This window comes from Stegodyphus dumicola, chromosome 8, assembly GCF_044657685.1.
Source record: "Stegodyphus dumicola isolate Sdum_Otavi_A_Nest chromosome 8, ASM4465768v1".
NCBI classification, from domain to species: domain Eukaryota; kingdom Metazoa; phylum Arthropoda; class Arachnida; order Araneae; family Eresidae; genus Stegodyphus; species Stegodyphus dumicola.
In genome coordinates this window covers 152,697,560-152,721,637 of record NC_140775.1, presented here as the reverse complement: position 1 = coordinate 152,721,637, position 24,078 = coordinate 152,697,560, and the positions used below count along the sequence as shown (strand labels likewise).

Here is a 24,078-nt window from a genome sequence, read left to right as displayed (position 1 = left end):
TGGCAAATGACGATGCATACAGTATTTAATTTATCTTCAATGCTAATAGAAGAGCATTACTGAATATGATGCAGTTTAATCATTTAAAAAGTGGCGGCATTTTGGAACAAATATTATTTTCTACCGCCAGCTTCACAAATAGAATAGGTTTTTAATATTTTATAATTCTACGATTGCAAAATTTCCGACTCTGTTTGATGTGTTTACTATCTAGAGTAAAATTTATTCGTTATGCTAAACTTTTGCAGTGACGATTAGAAGCCTTCTAAATATTTCTTTTGTTTTTAAATTTTGTTTTAATGTTAGGCATAATATTTTAATATTTTTCTCTTTTTTTTTTTCTGTTTACAGGAATAAACGGCGATTTCAAAATTTAAATTCTTTTTGAATTAAGTGTAAATTTTATTAAGTAGTTAGTAATATTTAAGTTGGTTAAAGTTAATGAGCAAAATATCTATCTTTTTAATTGAGAGTTTTCTTTAAATATTTTTACGATTAATTTTTTTTTTATGTATTATTCTGTAAACCGATGTTTTCTACTTGCAGTTCTTTTTAAAACACTACTTTCATATGGCTTGCAAACTGATGTGGCTAGTATCTATGTTTTTAAATGTTTCCCTTACTAGTGAGTAGTAATAACGTGATTAAATTCTTCTGTTTGCCCTTTTGTATCACGTGATACCACATGATTCATGTGTTTCATGAATGGACAGTTATTGGATTGTATGTAACATAATAGCAGCTGTTCATATCACGCATTCGTATTAGTAGTTGTGTTTATTGTTCGCTGACTCGTACGCGAATAAGAAAAGTAAAGAAACTCAATAGAGAAAGTACCTGCAAAATGAATGTATGCATCTATCTGTTTAGTATGCGTAAACATTCATTTTCTTAGTATACTATTTAAATTTTATTTAATGTTTTGCTTTTTTATGAGGATTATGAGATCGAAGATTTACCGATCTTTATTTCAGATAACACACAACGGTCTTATGATTTCACATAAATGAATGGGATTCTTTTTTCATTCAGAGGTCCAACTTGTAATTAATAATGATGAAAAAAAAATGCGCTTGTTGCTTTTAAATTGTTTAGTTTTTTTAATCAGATAACAGACAGAATCAATGTAAAAAAAAATCTGATATGTGTACATCACATGACTTCTTTTTATGGAATTTTAAATTATACGCATTTTTTCCTGCATTTCATTTCAACTTATTGCATTGAATTAAATCTGCTTCGTCGATAGCGGATAAACCACGATAGAATAAATGCACTGTTTAAAGTTCACTATATTTATTTACCATAGCGACACTCTGGTGCTCAGTTCACTTAACAGCGTTACATCTCATTCATTTTATAACTCAGAATGCGCAAAAATTATATCATCTGAAGAATTATCTAATCTGCGCCACATGTTCTATTCAAATGCTATATTAAGTCTAAAACGATGTATAAAAGTAATCAGGCAAATAAAAAAGAAACACTTGTTGTTGCGAGGCTTAGTTTTTTAGATTGACAACAAATCCTCTATTCTGCTAAGTTTCGATTTATATGTTTTCGATTTGTATGTAAGTTTCGATATGGCTGCCATGCTTAAAAAAAAAAAAAAAAAAAATTAGGCTTAGCTGCGCTTAAACAACTTTTAAATTGTTGATAATTTTACCAATATTGCATGCAGGTTAACTAAAGGCATAAAAACCTTAACCGGAAGATAAAAACAACGTAATTCAATCACTTTTAAAGCAAAAAATGCTCAGTTTACCAACATATAAGGATAAAAAAAAACTGAGCTCACGGAGCCGAGTAACAGAGTGGGTTACTTATGGTGCGGCCGATTGCCACCAAAAAGGGAGGTGCACAAGCACGTCCTATAGCTGTTTTTTTTTTTTTTTTTTTTTTTTTTTTACGAAATCTCAACGTACTGAGGTTTCAACGTTTAGGCTACTCGTTTTTGAGTTATGCGAGATACATACATACATACGCGCGTACGTACGTACAGAAGCCAAGAAAGAAATCTCTTCTGAATCTATTTTAAATCAGTTTTATAATTTTTTTTGGGGGGTGGGGTGAAAGAATCCTTTATCCTATCCATACCGACAGATGGCACGCAAAAACATCGTTAAATTGCATTCGATAGCGGTTAAAATGGATATTTTCGTTGAAATATGGTACCTGGAATTTTTCGTGATTACAATACTTTACTTCGTACAAGGAAGTAAAAATTAAATATCTTACGCTTTGTCGAAGGTAACACATTAGCTCGTGGAAGGTAAAAAATATTTTATTTCGGGCAGTGACAACACATTTCTTTTGAATCGTTGAATTTGTTGATTAAATTTGAAAGACAAATATCTTAAACCATCCCAAGTGGGAACAACATCGCCGAGCCTTTTTTATGAAATTTGAAACATAACTATCTTGCGCTTGCCAAGTGGCAACATATTGATTTTAAATCATAACTGAATTTGTTTGCGAATATGTCATATTCAACATTCGGCATGGAGGTGCACATATTCAGTTGGAAAACAATGTGTGTTCAAAATCTAGTCGAGTATACTGCCTGTTTTCGAAGCCCTCCAGGATAAACATATCTGAAATTTTCTTTAATTTTTGTATCTTTTTACTTCCTCTCCTGAAGGCCAGATACGCATTTGGTGTAATACAAGCTGAGGAAATTTTAATTTTTCATTCATTCTATTTTACTTCAACAAATATTAAGCAGTTAGCAAAATTTTTATTACTTTTGAACAAAATATAACTTTATATTATATTATTATATTTTGTCAAAGCACACTTTTTTTTGACAAAATAAAATAATTAAAATCCGAAAAATAAAATTAAATATTCGACAGAACCATGACAGAAATTATTTTTTCATATGCGTAAAATTCACAGCTTATTTGTATAATTTACGTTCCTGTAACTCCGTAAAACTGAACTGTTTTCATGTAACGAAGCACATAAACGATTTCTGTTCTTCGCTTAAAATTTCAATTAACTCAATTAAAATTTTTGTTCAATTCAGGCATCATTAAGCATGTTAAATAATGTTATGCTTTATTCTCAAAGAAAACTCTTTTTACTCAAGGTAAAAAATGTTTAATACTTTGTAATCAAGAACAGGAAACGCTCTTTCGGAAGATAAAAACTCGCATACGCCCCATACAATCTAAGAGCATACTTTAAGAGAAAAATTCCATGTTCGGTTACTATCCTCACTACGATGTTTATTCTGTTTTTGAAAAGACAAATTTGTTTTATGAGTAAACAATGATTCGTAAACAACAATTAAAGAATAAGAAGGACAGCTTCTGCGAAACTATCCACCTTGGTTCCAGGCGATTCCGGTCATCAGTGGAGGTGGTCATCATAGAGATGTGATATGCATTTGTGTTATGTAGTCACTTTTCGAAGTGGTCATAGGGAGGTGGTCGCCACGAGAAAGTTATATATATGTAAAAAAATGTGCCGCATAACGCGAATCTGTCACTTATTGGCTAAAATAATTGGCTAATATATTTTGCAAGGGGCGATGAGTGGTTATTTTAACCTTTTCACTCAAAAACTGTTTATGATATGGTATTATTAACTCCGCTACAATTTTGTAGCACCGTTTTTAGCTTTAATTGAAATATATACCTTTGAAAATATCTTCATTATTAGTATAATACAATAATCATTCATTCTCAAAGATGATAAGTGTCCAAGGGGTAGAACCATTAAACACTGATAATTTCTTTCCTAGCTGTTCGCCGGACTGTGCATCTTCGAATTATTTTCTGTTTCGTAGATACTTTTGTCTCTGAAAACAAAAACTTTAAAGCGAAAACTTCTGGGCACCATGTTATTTCTGTTCCCTAAATGCAAAACTGGAGAATTTCTGTATACTGTCAAGAGTAACCTATCAAAACGAGGATATAAAAGGATAGTAAGAAAAGTAGGGTAGACTTTTAGTGTCTAGGATCTATACCATTTGTAAGAGCGACCATATATCCTGCTCATGCTGATCACATTTCTTGATGCTAAAAGGATACCACCAGAAGAAAATGAATAATCCCCCCCCCTGGTCTGTTTAGAAGTGGAAGGTTAAATAGTGTGTGTATCATTGAATTATCTGTCTCAAATTCTTTAATTTAATGTTACTGTTTAAAACATCCTTGTCGAGATTTAGAAGATGCTTAAGTTGTCTGTTTAAAAATCATAGTTTTTCATGCATTCAGCCCCAAAATTCGTAGATATGTATTTAATGTCTACATCGAATTCGTATTAATTATATATATACAACTAAAAAGGGAGTACCATCACCGGATGACACACCATCTTTATCTGCCATTTTTCCAACATTATCTTCACTTCCATTCCACCTAATGGGAAACAGTCTGAAACAATGCATGGCATTTGTTTAAAGACTGGATTTATTTTTGTGTTCGGAGCCACTGAAGCGCGATCCGGTCATCGGAACCTTAACTGCAACCGACTTAAGTCTCCCAAATTGCCATTCCATGGAATTCTTTTCCAGGATGGTTCCCGTGTCTTCGAGCCAACAGAAAACAATGGAGCGGACTCGGTTAACACACAAAGAAAACCTTTTCGGTAGCACGTCTTTTAGAAAGATGGCTTCTTAAAATAAATGAAATAAAATAACGGCTTCCATTTTGTCTCACAGAAAATGGTCCTCGAGACAATATGTTCGCCATTCTTACAAATCGAAGGTAATCATTACCGCCAAAGAAACAATGTCCGTGAGTGTCGTTTTAAAGGTATTTTTCTGGTCGGTCCTTGTGATTAGCGCACTCTGCGCTGTGTATGTTTCTTTGCTTTTTAAATCAATTATCCCAACCTTTCGTACCATCCACGCATTAAAAAAAGTAAGCTGTCCCGAATTGTTTCGAGAGCGGGTGATTGTGGGAGGATTTTCTCTTGAAATCGCTGGAGATTTTGTGTCGTTAAGTTCTAAAATTGATTTTCTTGTATTCTCCCCCCCTCCTGCTTCAAAGGTCTTTGTTTTCTATTTTGAAATTGTATATGCAGGTATTTGTTTTTCATTCTTTTTTAAAAATACTCTATGTTCAGGTGATATATTTTTTTCCCCACCGTAATGATAGAGAAAAAAGTTTCTATTCATGTCTTGTTATTATTGCTTTTCGATAATACAAATACTTTGTAGAAATTTTATACATGAGCTCTCTCTTAGTAATAAATGTTAATCTCTTAGTAAATAATGTAATTAGTGCGGTAAATCTAGACTTTTTTTGGCTCATATGGGTAATTTCTCTTCTAAATCTCTATGTATTTTTGGTGATCATAAAGTGGAAAATGAGTGATTTTGCTAATAAGGCGTATTCTTAACATTCTTTTGCAAGCGAACTCAGCTCATAATAAAATGAAAAAATCCACTTGCTCCTTGAAAAACATGGAAATGAAACTTGTTGACCAGCCATGCTATCGAAAATCTGTGTTAAACATTTGACTTTTCAAACTAATGGCCTATTATTACTGTTCTATGCAACTAACAACCTTTTATTAACTGCAGTTTGGAAAGCAGAACAGCCGTTAATACGAGGTTATTTTTGATGAGTTACGTATTGTATAATGCTGCTTCGAATTTATTTTTATTTGTGGCTTATGGTTATTAATGTATGGCAAAATGCGTAAAGGCTGTCTGCATAGGAGAAGGAATGTCTTCTCCTATGCAAACGTGGAAGACACTGTAAGAGAAACTGGATGCTCATATTCATGTATGCCATCGAGAAAGCCACGAAAATGAACCGTTCGCCTGGGATCGAACCCGGGTTGAACTCAGAATATTTAGCGGTCTTTGCTTTGCAGGGTATTTCATCCATACGACTAAGCAATAGCACCTCCTTTCAAGTATCAATAATGCGGTTATAGAAAGTTAGCATCACCGTTGCTGTCTTGTGATGCCAGTCACCGCCACAGAAGATAAAAATCGTTTCGAATCATGGGTAATGCCTGTATTAGGGAGATTTCTTTGCATTTTGTTATGTACAGTAGATACTTTATTTTTGCAGTCAAACATGAGAAATTCTTTTTTTAAATATATATATTTACAGTACTGTACTGCATTTACTGATAGCGAAGATATGTCTTGTATTTTCAGTATGAAATAAATATCTGTCTCCGAGCGCTTCCATCAGTATCATTTTTGTAAGATACAAAACAATGAACACATTACAAGACTAGACAGTAGAAATGTTAAATTTTTGTGGCAGATTTGTTCGTACTGTATGGTGGTATATAATAAAACAGGTTAATGTCAAATATCTTAAATTTTCTACGAATTTTAAACGTTTCTTTCCGTTTGAAATTCCAAAGAATTAAGAATTTTTATTCGGTTTTTTGTTCCTAGAATAAGTCTCTATTACTGCCAATTTTTATGGTGCTTCGCTTTCATTACAGCAATTTTTCCAGTCAACAATTCAAATAATACGCAGCATTCCACTTCCCGCATATTTCGTGGGATTTTTGCGAAACGACTGGTTCTGGGAAAGGCCAGGCCAGCCTCGCGATTGCTCAATTGAAAGCGATTTATTTTTTGTTTACGTTATTCCATGAGTAAAGAATGCTCGTTAACCCCGTAAAATAAAAGCATTGTCCACGCAAGAGACGAATTTAACTAACTTTTCCTTTCGAAACTATGGCTTTGGATCGTGGGATCATTTGCATTTCAGAGTTTCTGGACCTCACTTTTTATTCGTATGTCCCGACATCCCGTCCCGGTATTGCGTTGGAATGCACGATGACAATTATATTATGTGGACCTGATCCCGGCTGTCACAGCAATTCCTTTATGGCTTTCGAGTTGCTGCTTGATTACGCATGCGCTCTCAATCCCTTTGCTTCCCTGGGAAGATTGCTGAGACCCTACCAAATCTGGACTGAATATTTGAGAGAAGCACTTGTTATGTGGGGTATAATTAGTATGATCAGTTCTTGAAGTAGCAGCCGAAATAAGACGTTCATTGATTGCTGTGGGATCATCTTCTGTGTGCGCTGCTGAACTCCGGAAGTAGTTATGCACTCTTCTGATTTAATATTTCGGATTCTTCACCCACATTAATTTAACTACGTAATATATCGTGTTTTAACTTAGTTTCGGATATTATCTAGCTTTGCCTAAGTTCTCGTGTAAATAACGCTAACCAGGAATAACGGGCATAGGAACAAAACAATGATTGTATGGATGAGACTCATGGGAATATAAAATGCCTCTTCCCTCCCCCCCCAAAAAAAAAAGGAAAAAGGAAAAAAAAAAAAAAAAAAAAAAGAAAAGAAAAAAGAACGGATAGATTTTAAGTAAAATTCTGTCGAATTAGAAGACGACTGGCATGTGTTCCTTAAAATTAACCTGCACTCAAATATCGGATTTTTCATTGGAGAAATCTTCACTTCCGGTTAGATTTACATTTGATTCTGCCGCTTACTTTATAATAATATGGTAATGTTAAGTGTATTAAAGTAACGTTTTATAACGTTTTCTTCAAAAATCAATAAATTTATATTTTACCTCTAAATTTGTATTGTTGGTATTTCTTACGGAATGGTATGGGTTGCGATTACGTAACTGAACAATGAATATTAATCAACAGATGGAAATAGTGACGACAGCGTAAAAACTGTGTCTTTTGTTAGGTGAGTGTGTTTTACATTTTAGGATGTTACAAATTTATTTACAGATTCTATGGGCTGTTTTACAATAAATGAAAATAGCTGCTGACGCTGTTATTATTATTTTTGTCAATGAAGTCTGTGCTAAGTTTCGTCCAAATTTGAATTAAGTATACTTCTGAAGGTCTCGTGCCCGTTCCTTTATTACGAGTTTCTGGAGAGGGCTTTCGAAATGACAGATGTTTCAGTACCATTTTTGCAAAGACATTACAGTTAAAATACCAATGTCTCATTTGATATAGCCTTAATTTGACGTTGGGTTTATTGGGGGGAAAAAAATGTATGCATTACGAGAAAGAGAAACATGCGAAAAAACTTTCTTCTTCAATGAGCACACGTATTCTTCAGAGCTTTAATAGGCCTTTTTCGAAGTGAATGGAATTTTTTTGTAAAACCCAACATAAATCTAGGATTGGATAAAATTATACCTGAGATTTGAACCCGCTCCCGTTGATGACGTAATTCGTCAATCACCAGTGCCAGTGTGTAGTTTTAAAAAACACACTTAAATAATTTATTATTTTGAAAGTTCTCTTTTTAATTTTTAAGTGTTTTGTTGTTGTTCTGAATGTTATCTTACTCTCCAGGTGATTCTATTTACTTATAACGGGTACCCAAACGTCCTCTAAGTCGTGTGCATTAATTTACATCAAAGTTGAGTTTCAGCTAAGTAATCAAGCACTATGAGCAAGTTCTCCGTGCCGTGTTTGATGTTCTTAAGCACCAAAATTATGTCTATGATCCTTCCGGAAGTTCAAGTATATTTCGAGACAATACGTCAGAAACTGTGGGGACACTTGCTGAAGAGTATATTTGACGCCCAGCTGCGATAAGTTGTGTTGTCTTTCCTAGATATCATTTTATAGCTATTTGCTTAGTTATATACGTCTTCTTCGCATATGTATGTATTACAGTTGATTGTGAAACTTCAGGATGTATTTGTAGCGTGCTATTCAGCCTGCCGTTGGGCAAATCGTAAATATTTCGTCACGTATGGTGGAGAATGAAACTTGGTAGAAAAGAAGCTAAAACAGAAATGACGCGTGACAGGTAGCACACAGATTTAGAGTTTAACAACGAGACATTCTTGCAACTCGTAAATTTCAAAAGTAGAAAAGTATGACTTTGTATCTTATTTTGATGTTCATTTTGTCTTCGAGAGCTGTAATTTGATTGCGACTACCATTTTGTCTCGCTTGTCGGTGTCTTTGGAAAGGCTCTTTTTTTGTTTTTAATTTTATGATAAAATATTACCAGTTTTTAATATGTTTAATTATTTATTTTACAACTTTTTTGGAGTCTTTTAAATTTCTATCAACGGCTTGTGGAAAGCATTAAAATTTTTAAAATTTTTTATAAAATTTCAGAAATTATTAATTTTGCCATTTGTTAATACCTTTAAATATCTATTTTAATAATTTATTTCCAGGGTTTTCAAGCTTCTATTTAGGAAATTAGACAGCATTAAATAGTTAAAACAAACTGCTCTTCAAAAGTTTTTAATTAATTGGTAATCTCTCAAAATGATTTAATTATTATTTTTAGAATTATTAGGAGCTTTTTTCGAAGTCAGGAAACCAAAGAAATGTGCAGTACCCTAGCCGAGATCGAACTCCGAACCGCGTCGAGCGCACTTCCAGTTACACACGAAGGCAGGCGAAAAGGAGAGAGAAAATACTTTTTATATAATATAATTGCAAACTACAATATATATGAGAGTAACAACATTCGTGCTGTTTCTAAAGATCGGTTGCCCTCCTTAAAAGTCTACATGTCGAACGTTATCAATGAAGAATATTTTTACAATAATATTAAAAATTGACAAAGTCGCACGACTGAACGGCGTGTTGCAGGAAAGAAAAATCTAAACACGCGTTTTATTTTGCTTCCCTCCGCAGCCATATTTTCTTTTTACAATATATCTGATTACATCAGTTTCGATTAACTTGCGATTTTAAAAAATCATTCTTCGTAAAACTATTTAGCGTATTTACAATTTTTTTTTTTTTTTCCTGAGAGACTATTGTTTCCGTTTCGCGATCTTGCGTCGAATCATTCTGAATAACCGTTTCACTTTTCAAACTGTTGCCAAAGAATGTTATCGCCCTGTATTATATTTGAAGAAATTAAATGATGAAAATTCTGCATAAATGTACGTAAGTTTCTCGCATTGTGATAAAACAACGGTACCTAAATCCATCCACTTTTGAATGACGTAATCCTACTGCGAAAAAGGGCATGCGGAAGCCTAAATTTGAAATTTGGAATTTGTTTTATGAACGATTTTCTATTTTGTAAAACTTTAACGAATTTTTGATTAACAAACTCAAGGATTTCAAAGCGAGCAATGGCAACGTTGTACAGAAAAAAAAAAAAAAAAAAAAAAAAAAAAAAAAAACCTTTTTATCTCCAGCGCGTGAGACTGTGTATAGGAAATTCTATTTAAAATTGTTTTGCGATATTGCTCTTGAACTGAATTTTTATGGTTTCGGTGCGAAGAACATGATATTTAATAAATAAAAGTAACAGACAAAATGTTAAAAAAAACGCCCCTTTGGACGTAATTTAAAATCTGAAACCGTTCAGCTTTTATTTATTTTTTTTTTTTTTTAAATCCATCGGTTTGCGGGATGGGCGCAATTTCCGTTTTTGGAAATTTATATGTACTCTTGGTTGATTTTTTGCTTTAAAAGGCAAATATTTCCGCAATTTTCAAAATTTTTTGAAAATTTTACTCCATTTCTAAGGTGGGTTGCTGCAATAATTCCTTGTTTTTAGCATACCGGTGTCTACCGGAAGAGAACTCCTATTAGCAAGATTTCGCCAGGTGATTGTAAACAGTGCCTGTATTGCTTAAACAATAAAAGTGAAGTATTCACTAATATCTTGCAAAATGATTTCGGATATTTTATTTAAGTTTTGCCTACTAGTATATGATATGATATGAGGGACGCAGCCCGACCCTTCTGGCAGACTTTACGTCGCCCTATGGCCTTTTTGCGGGCTGCGCCAGATGCCTTCTAGTATTTCCATTTGAGAGCATTTGTAAAAAAAAAAAAAAAAAAAAAAAAGTTTAAATTAATTCTTTTTTGTGTTTTGTGGAATATTTCATTAATGACTACGTAAGCGAAGCAATTTTTAGATGTTATTTTTATTTTTTGAAATTCACTCTAAATGCATATTTTTTTGCATTCCCTAATCCTAAATCTCTTGGCGTGAAAAATTATGTAAAATTTAGTTATTACAGTTAATTTAAAACACAAAATTCAAAATTATTAATTTAATGAGATTTTAAAGATTAAATGTATGTATGATTAAATACATGTTCACAAATGATTTCATTAATAAAAGGTTTGAGCTAAATTGCTTAATGGCAGTATGCACACACAGAAGAGTGGGAAAAGAAGAGGATGAAAAGGGAGAGAAAGGGGGAAAAAATTAAAATCTTCTCCTTTATAATAATTACATTTTTGCTGTGACAAATTTGACAATGGCGGGAAAAAAGTCAAATTTCAACTGTAGCTGTAATTGGCTAGTTAATGGTTAATAACTATCTGTGCGATGGAAAGAAAAGTCACAATTTAACGTCTTTTTTTTAACTCTTAATGGTAGTGTACCCCCAAACTAAGAACTCGAATATTTTTCCCATCCTTTTTTTTTTTTCTATCCGACCATCGAAAACTCCTTGGGAAAATTCACGAGCCAGCAGAAGAGAGGGGAGGAAAAAAAGAATAGAAGGGGTGAAAAATCTGAACCTTTTCCCCGCGTCTCACCGGGCGTTCACTGCGTCTCTGCCGCGTCTAGACGCGAGGTTGGAAGGGGGAGGGTTTTGAATTCGAGTTTCCAGCACGCGAGGCCGTTCTCGCTTGCGCTGCGGCAATCCCTGGTAGACGTACAAATAGCTGGTTTCCTCGCCAAGTTACTACGCCAAGGAGGGCGATCAACTCGATTCTGAAGTTAAATAACTGCGTGTGTGCTGCATGTTGACACTAGATGGCAGCACCAGTCGTATGGATTGGAATAGAAGGGTATGGGGTTCCCACTGTCGTGTAGGTGTTGACGAACGTGACAGTTTACATGTGTTGGGGAGCGATTTAAACGGTATCGATTGGAAAACCGCTTGAGTTGCCGTAAGGATTATTCATAAGTTCGGTTGTAAAGTTTTAGAAATAGCAAATTTTTATCGGGTTTCTTTTTAACATAAAGACATATGTTATATTATTAGTAATTGCGTAATTTTATGCATTTTAGAAATATACATTTTGACCATTGTTAAGATTGCTTCTAGCAATGTGATCGTTCTCTCTTTTTGAGTTGCCGAAGCTATCTACTGCCTTTGAAAAATCCAAGCAAAGGTCAACGCCCTAAATGCATTGGTTACATGGCTTGATTTTTCTTTTTTATTTCCGTTTTTCTAACCGGTTAATTATATTCCTCAGAAATGAAGTATACTTCCCCCTTTAAATTGCATTATTTTTTTTACAATAAGTTCTGGTTTAGTTATAATATTTTAGAATAAGCACTCCTCACTATGCTAAAATAACTTAAGTTCTTAAAATCTTTTGATTGATTAACCTTTCTTCCCAAATTACACTGCGTCTATGTATTTTTGGAACTTAGAGACTTCACATTCTTGAGAATAATAATTTAACTAATTAAAAAAAGGGTAAATTTGTAGACATGATTAAGCTTTCGTATATTTTTTTTATATTAGAAACGCTCGTGAATTGTTCTTTGAAATTACAATTGTGGGTTACTTATATGTGTTATAAAATTAGTGATTTGAAACATGAAAGCTATTTCTCTAAGGCGAGCGAGGAATGTTTCATAAAGGATTTTAAAAGAAAGCACATCGTAACGACGTTACACATGAAGAAAACCACAACTACCAATAAATAAATACTGATAAATATTTCTGACAGCAGTATAAGTTTGTTTTTTTATCATCATTTGCTCAATCAGTGTATTAATCAAAGATATCTCTAATAGCATGTATTATGTACATTTATACAGAACTAACCGCCTAAATTAATGACTATAAAAAAGGAAAATGTATAATGCTTTTAATAAATCCACCTAGTGTCATTTAACAGATCAAGCCAGTAATCATTAATAACGGAGATGAAGACCTGCGTTTATTGCGTTTAAATCGCGTAGTTTGTTAGCCAATAACAGAATGAATTTGAAAGAAAATATCATACGCTTAGCCGAATGGCAACAAACTGCCGCGTTGAAGATGCAAATATTTTATATCAGGCAGTGGCATCACATATATTTTAAATAGCTAAGTTCTTTTATGGAATTTGAAAGACAAATAGCTTATGCTTTGCCGAGTAGCAACACATTTCTTGTCGAGTTTCTAATTAAATTTAAAATATAAATGTCTTAATTCTTTGCAGAGTAGCAATAGATTGCTTTCAAACCGCCGAGTATTTTACTCAAGAATTCATTAAATTCACAGAAATATGAAAAAAAAAAAAAAAAAAAAAAAAAAAGTAAATTGTAAACATATTAAAAAAAAAAAAAAAAAAACTGAAAGCTTTCAGATTTTACATTACGCCCAAAGGGACGCTTTTTTTAACGTTTTGTGTGTTACCTTTACTTATTGAATATCATGTTCTTCGCACTTAAACCATAAAATTCAATTCAATAGCAATATCGCAAGATAATTTTAAAACGAGCATATCTTTAGAACTTCCAATACACAGTCTCGCGCGCTGGAGATAATTCCACCCCCCCATACAATGTTGCCAGTGCTCGCTTTGAAATCGTTGACTTTGTTAATCAAAAATTCTTTCAAATGTTACAAAATATGAAATCGATAATAAAACAAATTTCAAATTCCAGATCAGATGCCCATATTCGGTGGAGGATTACGTTATTCAAAATTGGATGGCTCTAGGTGCCGTTGTTTTATCACAATGCGAGAAATATACATACATTTAATGCAGATTCTTCATTATTTAATTTATTAACAATTTGAAAAGAGAAACATTTATTTAAAGTTTTCAACGCAAAATGCCAAAACGAAATTAATATGCCTTCTGGGCTAACGCCCTTTGGGCTAATAAATTTAAAAAGAAGTCCGAAATTCGGGCTTCGGGAGAAGGACTAAGTGGCTCTAGGTGCCGCCATTTTTCCACAATACGAGGAAACATACATACACATATATTCTTTATTATTTTAATCATTATGATGATAATCGTCTGCTTACATAAGTAGTGCATGTATTTATTATCGTATTTAAAAGATTACAGGAAGCAATTATTCTATCCGTGCGTCTTATTCCGCTGTTCTATAATGTTTAGTATAACAACTCGAACATCTCAGAACGTCGTTTTTACAACATTTCAAAGCATCTGCGGATTCATCTTTCAGAGTTTTTTCCCCTCCACAGTTTTCCTTCATCTATAATAACAATAATAATAATGTCAAAAATAGTATCTTTCTGAAATATTACAACTTTAAAAAGATGATTTTCTTTTCGTTTTCTAATCTCCAATTTTCTTTTCGGTTTGTAAATCTTCTCACGGTGTCGTCTGAAAGTGACAGAAATAGCTTTTTGTTCTTCCTTTTGCCGTGTTTCAAAATTATTATACGCTGGACAATTTCATTTATCAGTGTCCTTTTTCTTATAACTCTTCATCATTTTCGAATCTTTACAAACTCGCCTGTAGTTCTGTGGCTCTGTACCTCGTTGTGCAGACACTGCGGTGAAATTGCTTACATACAGAATTTATTACAAAGTTTCTTTACCTTTAACGATTTTTTTTTTTTTTTTTTAAGATACTGAAACATTTGTTTTTGTTTATCAGCTAATTTTAGAATTTATGAAGTTCTATTTTAGTTTTTTTTTTTTGGAGGGTAACGAGAAATTTTCTGCTTCTTTTTTTTCTATAATTAGTCTTTGTAACGTTATAGAAAGTTTTTAAGTTGTATTGAGCATTTTATTTTATTCTACCTATTTTATGCATTGTCTCCGTTAAATTATACCGAATATTTACTATTTACTGTAATCTGTTACTTTAAAATAGGAACTTCAAGGTTATTTTTGCCTTGTAACCATCGGAACAACAATTGACTTCACTACAATCTCAAGTGAGGTGGAAAATGCTGTGCGGTTACGAAGACACGCGATACGATCGCAAATAAAGAGGGCGGGCAATAACTTTGAAATGCCTATTATAAAGAAACAAACTATATTTTGTTACAGTACAGAATGTAGTAATATTCCATAGCTGCGCGAAAAGGAATGTAAGTAGTTAGGACCGATAAAAAGCGTATTTAGTCGAGATTTAATTTTGCATATAAATACATATAAACTTTAGTTTAAAATAAGACCAGTGGCTAAAAAACGCTTATTTAAAAGAAAAGTTTATAGTAAAGAACGTAGAAAACATACTACGTATTAATAGAAAGCACTATTAAAATAAATATGCTACATGAATTTACACCATAAGACCGAACAAATTCGTCTGATGATTGATTGATTTTTTTTTTTTTTTTTTTTTTTTTTTTTTTTTTTTTTTATTGTTCTATAAGGTTTTTTTCCCCAGGAAGCTAATAGGTTTTTTTTTGTTCCTAACCTTGTAGAGACGGGTGCCTTGTCTCTACAAGTTTAACTACTTGTCTCTACTATGTTTTCTAAAATTTGTACCTCAGTTATTGAATTATTATTAATAAATTTTGTTATGCTATTTAGTGGAATATTCCTGCACCATTCCACCCACTGAATCATCGTATGCAAAAGCATTTTCGTTTTTTCGCCCATGTGTAATGGGTATACGAGCCAGTTCCCCTTAAAAAGTCCTCCACAAAGGCATCAATAACTTAGTCAGGTAGCCCTAGTGTGCTTTGCCATAGTTAAATAAACGAAACTCATATTCTGTCAGGTTTGAAATTGTCGTATGCCTCCCCCCCCGGTGGATCTGGAACAACTTAACTTCGAGTTCACGTAAGGTATTACTGTACTTTCAAATATCGGACCTAAGCTCTTCGCAATCGCAACCTCTTCATTTCCATGGAGATATTTTGGTGGGTCGAGTCGTTGTTGATGTTTGGTCGATCAAGAGACACATTACATTTGCTGATGATATAATTACAATCTTAACAAAATGTAATTCATTGTACATTTAGAAATAGATGGAGCTTCCCAAATACTGGCATATGAGTTGTTCATGTGGAGCGGAATCGTATTCTTTTGACATAATATCAAAATACCGAACGACGATCAGTGCATGACGTATTCAGTTATAGTCATTCGATATAAGTAATTCGAATTTGAATGCAGAGAAATACGTGAAGAGAAAAATCAGTGACCTTCGAAATGTCTCTAATCGATACTTTTGTTCGATATAATCCATCAAAATTTTGTTGTTTCTACTTCCTGAGTATTTTTCATCAGTTGTCTGAATCATATTCAAATTTAAGTTTAAAAATAGGAGCTGCATAATCAGAATTTAATGAAACAATCGACTTTTCCTTCCTTTCTAGTCCCGCGGTAAAAATTGGCCGAGAAAGGAACTGGATTTGCATAATATGGATATTTTACATTAAGGATTGTCCCAATTTGGGATAAGAGGGTGGCCCAATTTGGGTTTTAGTTTGGGATAACAGCCAAAACGTTAGAGCGAAAATAATAATATTTGGGGCCGTGAAATGTTTTGTATGAGACTGTGAGAAATTTATATTGATATCATTATCCGTACAGTTAGAATTTTGGATTCATTTTAAAACTGAAACTTCTAATTGCTCATTTAATTTTAAAACAATTTTTATTTAACCCTTTTCCATTTTGCATATTTCATACGGTACAAAAGTACATTTTGCCAGATAATGGACTTAGAGCATTAACTTCAACACGTTACATCGTCAAGATTACGCTTTCGGGTTTCATCATTAAATTGGTCCGAATCAGTTATTAGCAACCGAAAACTCAGTATAGCAGATAGCAGCTTTGCGGCGACTGTTCCAAGATTCAAATCCTGGCCTAAAATATGCAGCTTTTGTGTGCTTGTCTGTTCAAACAAAGCTGTAAATTATAAGTTCTGTACGAAAGATTACTTATGTTAAAAGTAAACACAGTGGAGCATCTAAATGTAAAACAAAGGTATAAAAATAATTACACAAACCTATATTATGTAATACCAAACAAGTATACTAAAATTTAATTCCCACTGGATGTCACTAACTGGATGTGTAATTACTGGTATGTCAGTGCTCTTTTTTTTTTTGGGGGGGGGAGGCTCAGTGGAAATCACTTTTCATTAACTTGAGTCTAAATGTGCACACTAATATGGCTTTAAAAAATCTTTTTTTTATTATATTTTTTATTAACGGTTTTGTGTGTTTAGTTTATTAATTAAAAATTACGTTCTTGGTACTTACGCCACATAAAATTCGCTTTAACAGCAAAATCATAAAATATTTAAAAACAGCATATCTTTAGAATTTCCGATAGACAGTCTTCCGCTCTAGAGGTAATTCCCCCCCCTCCCCTCCTGACAGTGTTGCAACTGCTTCTTAAAATCGTTCACTTCGTCAATCAAAAATTCTTTAAAATTTTACAAAATAATATGAAAACAATAATAAATTAAAAATTTGCTGGCTCTAAGTACCGTTGTTTTTTTCACAATACGAGAAACATACATACATTCATGCAAATTCTTCATTATTTAATTTCTTTAATTATATTACAGGGCGATAATATTTGGTGGCAACAATTTGGAAAGTGATACGTCATTTATAGTGAATCATGCGGTTTCGAGACTAATGTCCTATTCGGGACGAACGCCCCTTCTGGACTAAAAATTAAGAAAAGATAACTGAAGATGTTATGAATGCATAACGTATGCAGATAGCAGTCTGCTTAAACTCATTTATTGCATACTACCGTATGATATGTATAGATGTTTAAATAAACGATTCATCTTTGATGTGTTGTGTTAGTATTTGGTATTATTTAATGGAGTTATTTATTGTGTAAGATAGCTTTGATCCAGGTGCTGACAGATGGACGAATCTACAGCTAGAAGTAAATTTAATTATTGGTACAGTCAAGTATTTTAAATGAATTAATTCTTTCCTAAAGTTTTAAAATATTGCACTAGCCGCTAGCTCATTATAAAATATTTTACATTTCTAATAAGTTATCTGATGATTAAAATGCATTTTTATTTGAATCAATCAGTTTAGAAAGTAGAAAAAAGTTTCTTAAGGACTGCGTTTATTGCTTTTAAATCGCGTAGTTTGTTAAAATAAAACTTCAAAGTTATGCTGTACTGAATGGCAATACGCTCATGCATGAAAAATAAAAGTGTTTTATTTCAGCCGGTGGCAACACGTAGCTTTTAAACAGGTTTTAAAACAGCTTTTGTTGATGAAATTTGAAAGACTGATATCTAACATTTTACCGAATGGCAACAGTCTCATGTATTTGCGATAAATTTTTTTTTTTTTTTTTTTTTCCCTTCGATCCGAGTTGCCACTGGTCGCTTTCAAATCACTGAGTTTATTAAAATAAAATCCATAAAAGTTCATAAGAAAAGAAAATATGAAATGAATCAAAAGCCAATTCGGAATACTAAATTCTGGCTTCGAAGTGCACATAATCGAGTAGAAGACTACGTATGTAGAAAATTTGGTTGCTTAGGTGCCGCCGTTTTTCTACAGCGCGAACAACAGACATACATGCATACATATTCTTCATTATTTAATGACTGAGGTAATCGTCTGCTTCTATAAGTAGTGCATGTATTTATTACTTAACACAAGAAGCGATTACTCTATCCGTGCGTCTTATTCTACATAATAATAATGTTTTTAACATAACAATTAGAACATCTCAGAACGTCGCTTTTACAATATATTAAAGCATCTGCGGTTTTAACGTCTCAAAGTCAATTACATAATTATGCAGCAAAAATAACATACATATAGATTCTTCATTATTTAATTGTAGAAATTACTACAATTAAATTCTAAAGCGCGAAGAACATACAAACATACATACAGATTCTTCATTATTTAATTGTAGATATTATTTTATTGTTAGAATGGAGCATTAAATGCCAAAAATGTGCATAATATACACATAAAAATGCTTTTCGAGTGTCACGGGAAATGCACTAGAGTAACAAAATAATTTCTCTGCCATCATAATAATTTTGACCATATGTGACAAAATAAAATCGCGGAGCTGAAAAAAATGGCTGCTTTTAAATGAAAATTGTCAAAAAGAAATTTCAACGAACTGAATGGTATATTTTTATAACTCTTCATTTCATTTCTTCTATCATTTTCTTCTTTTCATTTCGGTGTTGTCTTTTTTGAAATTCTATTAATGCGCTAAAAAAATATGTATCTTACCCCACGATTTCAGTTTTAGCCCCGCATGATAATTTGATCGCTAAAAACGTTTTGCTTTAGTGCATTTAGTTAAAACTTTATAACTTAAAAAGGTTAGTTATGTATTTTATTTTCTACTTTATAGTCCATAGTATGCGAAAAAAGAGTAGGTAAATTATTCCTTATAATCAGCCGCAGCAGCGAAATATACGGATAACATCTTCGTCCTCCCTTCCCAAGGTCTTCCGTTCTATTCGATGGTATAAATTTACATTCATTTAAATTTTTGTTTCGTTTAGTAAACCGATCTCGTCATCACTGAAAAATCCTGGTGCTAGTAGCAATTACAAATAAATTTCTTGATTTAATAACAGCTTTTTTTTATCAACTGCCACCGTAACTGGTAAAAACTAAAGCATTTTTAAGAGTTCGTCAAAATTCGATAAATTCCGTTGGATATTCTGAAAAATCTCCTTTAAAAGACTATTTTTTGATTAATCTGATGGTGTAAAAATCGAAATTCTACGATGAGCAGGTCTGACTTTTATATAAGGATTTGTAAAAATAAAATATGACACAAAATAAAAAGAATTTTCTACCCAGTTTGTTAACATTTCTGCTCAATACTTTTGTCATTGCGGCTGCTTGTATCTGAAGAATTTCATTGAAGGGGCCGTCAGTGAAAGAAAGCTAAATGTTAATTTATTGTTTTGTCAGAAAAAGAGAAACAAAAACCTTGTAAAATTGTGCTTTTTAAGTTATTGATAAGGCTTCGAATTAAATCTTAATATTTAAGATTTTGTGAAGTTAAAAATTCACCGAGCCTAAACTTGCACTACACTAAATAAATTATGCACTAATTTTGTGTTAGTCATCAAACAGATTAATTAATTTTGCTAATCAATTTAATTTTTTAATTTATTTATTTTAGGTATAAATTTAATTAATTAAATTTATTAATCTACTTAATTTATTTAAATTTGAGTGATCAATTAATTTTCTTAATTAAAATTATTTTGTTATTTAAATTAAGTGATCAATTTATTTTATTAATTCATTTAATTAATTTAAAATTAGAAATATATTCTTTGATAGCAACAGCTTTTATTTTCTGTCATCTTTTTGTAACGTAATGGGTCATGGATCACTGTTTTATCAATGCGCATCTTTCAAAGATTTCATGTCCCAGCTTCAGCCACCGACTGATCCTAAGTGACAGCACTGTGAAGACGTCGTCTGTTCCTGGATAAGGGTTGCATTTACAGTAGTTGCTGGACGCAGCACAAGACTACCTTTTGACAGATCTTGTGCGTGTGACAGCGGCTATCGTGATATGCGCAAAGCAGCTCTTCTATCTGGAAGCATCACTCGTTCTCCCGTGGCATGAAGTCATCGAGTGGGATTAATCCATCAGGTAAAATTCTAATTTTTTTTAAAGCTCTATGTAACCATCTATATTTTTATCCAATGTCTATTTATTAGATTCTTATTTATATTATTTGTATAAAATATTTACTTTAGAAACACATCTGTTGCCTGTAAAAATACAGAGTCCGCAAAAAATATGTTACCGTTAAATTTTATAATTTAGTTATTTCGTAGAATAAAAAAACATGAATATAAAACAATTTCATGAATGTAAAATTTCATAGAATGTAAAACTATTTCATGAACCAACTGATCAAATGCGTTGCAGTGTGTAAAAATTAATAATACCACTACTTATGTTATAACTAGTTATTTCATAGAAAAAATAGTCATTCTCTGACAGAAAGTTTATAAGGTATTTCTCCAGCCTTCTTGGCATGCCTTCGTGGTGTGGTGGTCTGCACGCTGGGCGCGTATTCAGAGGTCTTCGACTACTTACGGGACATATATGTACGCGGCTGTGCTCCTTGTACCCAAATGAATATAGAGAAAAGAACAAATATGAGTTGCCCAATGTGTAATGTTGAGTTATGCAACGAATGCTTTTTGCCGTGTACCATACGATGCAAATCTATTTCACATAAAAAGTTTTCTAGAATAATAAGTGTGCTTATAGTAAATTTATCGCTACATGTTATGGAACATGTATTTCACCATTAACTTGGGCTGGGACTTATGTGTCCCAGCCTTTGGCTTGAAAACCGTTTGCCCCCCCCCCCAAAAAAAGATTCAGAATTTACCTTATTTATGTCTTACTTTTTTCACTTGGATAGATAACGGAGTTTAAAAAAAAATAAAATATATAATTCGTAGTCAAAGGGTTAAACAAATTATACAGCATGCGAAATGTCAGTTACGCAAAAAAAAAAAAAAAAAAAAAAAAAAAAAAAAAAATTATTACAAGAGGGAGGGCATTTTTTAAATCCCTGACCGGTACCTAAACTTTAACCTGTAGCAAATGACCGGAACGATTTTTCGATATACCGCACTACTTCAATTGTAATTAATTTTCTTTCGCAGACGCTGAACTAGAATCGGGAATATAGCTGTTTATGCGGCCGATTGTCATTTTCAATTGGGGGAAAAAAAAAAAGGAAAAAAAAAAAAAAAAAAGTTTAGGGTTATTTTCATGATAATAGCTGAAGTAGACCTACTGTCACCTATTCTTCTGTCAACTTCAATTTATACAACAGTTGTAAAACAGTCGTTTTCATATAAATGTATCTTCAATGTATAAAGTTATACGTGAGCAGGAAATACACTCTGGTAATTTATGTTTAATTTGTTAATTATGTTATTAACACAAATAGCGTTGGCCCAGAAGGGCTATTAATTTCGTTTTGGCATTCTGCGTTGGTTCACTATAAATGTCGGTTCACTTTTCAGATTGTTGCCACCAAATATTAGAAGCCCGTGTTGTATTTAAAGAAATTAAATAATGAAGAATCTGCATAAACATATTCGCATTCTGATAAAATAGCTGTACGTAGATCCATCAAATTTTGAATAACGTAATCTTCCACCGAATATGGGCATCTGGAAGACTGAATTTGGAATGTGAAATTTGTTCTGTTATCGATTTCATGTTTTGTAACACTTTAACTAATTTTCGATTAACAAACTCAACGATTTCAAAGCGAGCAATGGCAATACTGTACGAAAAAAAAAAAAAAAAAAAAAGATAGTTTTATCTCCAGCGGGCGAGATTGTGTATCGGAAATTCTAAAGATAGGCTCATTTTAAAATTATTTTGCGATATTGAATTGAATTTTATGGTTTAAGTGCGAAGAAGATATTTAATAAATAAAGGTTACAAGCGTTGTGCATTTTTTGCCTTAAAAATGATTGAATTATGTTGTTTTTATCTTCTGATTAAGGGTTTTATGCCTTTAGGAAATCTGCAAGCAATATTTATAGAATTATCAGCAATTTAAAAGCTGTTTAAATGCGGTTAAGCCTAATTTTTAAATAACATGGCGGACATATTTGTTTACATTTGAAACAGCAGAATAGTAGATTTGTTGCCAATCTAGAGAGACTAAGCTTCGCAACAACAAAGATAACGCCTTCATTTATTATTGCGAATTTAATCATGCTTAATCCTTTCTGGAATTTTTCGAGGAAATCAAGTGTTTAAGATTTACTTCATAATTTGTAATATAGATATTTTGAGTTTTCATGTATTGTTGCCTTGTCGCGAAGTGAGAACTGAATTAATTGAATGAGAAATACTGAATCGTCTGTGAAAAACTGTTTCTTTCTTGTTTTGTTTTCTTAATTTATTTTATGCATCGTTGTAGATTTATTATAGTATTTGAATAGAGCATGTGGCAACGATTAGATAATTCTTCAAATGATATAAATTTTGTGCATTCTGAGTTATAATATGAACGAAATATATTATTTCGCTGTTAAGTGAACCTAGCGCCAGAGTGTCGCTATGGTAAACAAATAAAGTGAATTTTAAAGAGTGCATTTATTCTATTGTGGTTTATGCGCTATCGACAAAGTAGATTTAATTCAGTCCAATAAGTTTAAATGAAATCCAACAAAAAATGCGCATAATTTAATATTCCGTACAAGGAAGTCGTGTGGTGTACACATCATATTTTTTACTATTAAATTCAAAAATTAAATATCTTGACATCTCGTTTAAGTTTTTTTCTCTAACACTCCTAAATTTATGTGATCTGAGCTTTTTTCAAGGTCAATAGCCTCTCATAGACTTTAGCAAAGTTATCCTTTTTTATTTTCACAAATATTCATTTAGCCATAGACATAAAATTTGTCATCAACGATGTTTTTCAAAGGAGAAATAGAAATGGATGTTGTATCTAATAGGAAATAAAAGTAAGTTCGTATAAAAAGATAAGTATCTCATTTATTCTTTTAAAGTTGATCGATTTATTAGCGTGTCTACACTTTATGTCGCCACCATTTCCGGGCTTATTACTCTGTTTTCAATTAGAATAATTTTTCTTTACGTCGATTTGCTATCTCCAACAACAGGTATTTTGTCTTCTTGTTCCCTTGTATTCCTTTACGCGATTTGAGAATATTGTCGTTTGTGCATTTAAATATTTGTGAAAAAGTAATAAAACAAACCTAGATTTTCAAAATGGTAAGATGGCTAGGACTGACTAAGAGGAAAAGTGATTATTCACAGGTGATGGATCCAGGACAATCTTCTAGCACTAAGAATATTGAAAAGAAATATTTATCATTTGGGTTTTATTTGCAATAGAGATGAAATGGACCCTCAAACTGAATATGTTCTTTTGTGGGTGAACTATTACCCAGTCAAAGTATAAAACTATCGTTTCTTAAAAGACATCTTGAATTAAAGCTTGCTAATTTACAGGATAAATCTGAAGAACATTTTAAGAGGAAATTATTGGAATTCAAAAATAGTAAAGAAGTAAAAGGTTTCGTTACTTGTAAAAAAGCGAAAAAGCTTTGGAAGTCAGTTGCCCAGTAATAAGAATTATCAAGACTGAGCAGGCTTACACTATTGGAGAAAATCTTATATTACCAGAGGTAAAGATATTATTTTAATATTATTAAACGAAAAAGCAGTTAATGAAATTACCAATATTCCGTTATCAAATGATA

The 24,078-nt window shown here is 32.3% G+C and overlaps 1 long non-coding RNA gene across 1 annotated transcript in view; it reads left to right on the top strand.

Annotated features, from left to right (window-relative positions):
- LOC146996002 (uncharacterized) overlaps positions 1 to 17,627 on the top strand; it is a 121,215-nt gene extending 103,588 nt beyond the window's left edge. Inside the window, exon 3 of the long non-coding RNA XR_015042901.1 lies at positions 17,391 to 17,627. This is a non-coding gene — a long non-coding RNA (uncharacterized LOC146996002). The remainder of the gene's footprint in view (positions 1 to 17,390) is intronic.
- The last annotated feature ends 6,451 nt before the right edge of the window (positions 17,628 to 24,078 follow it).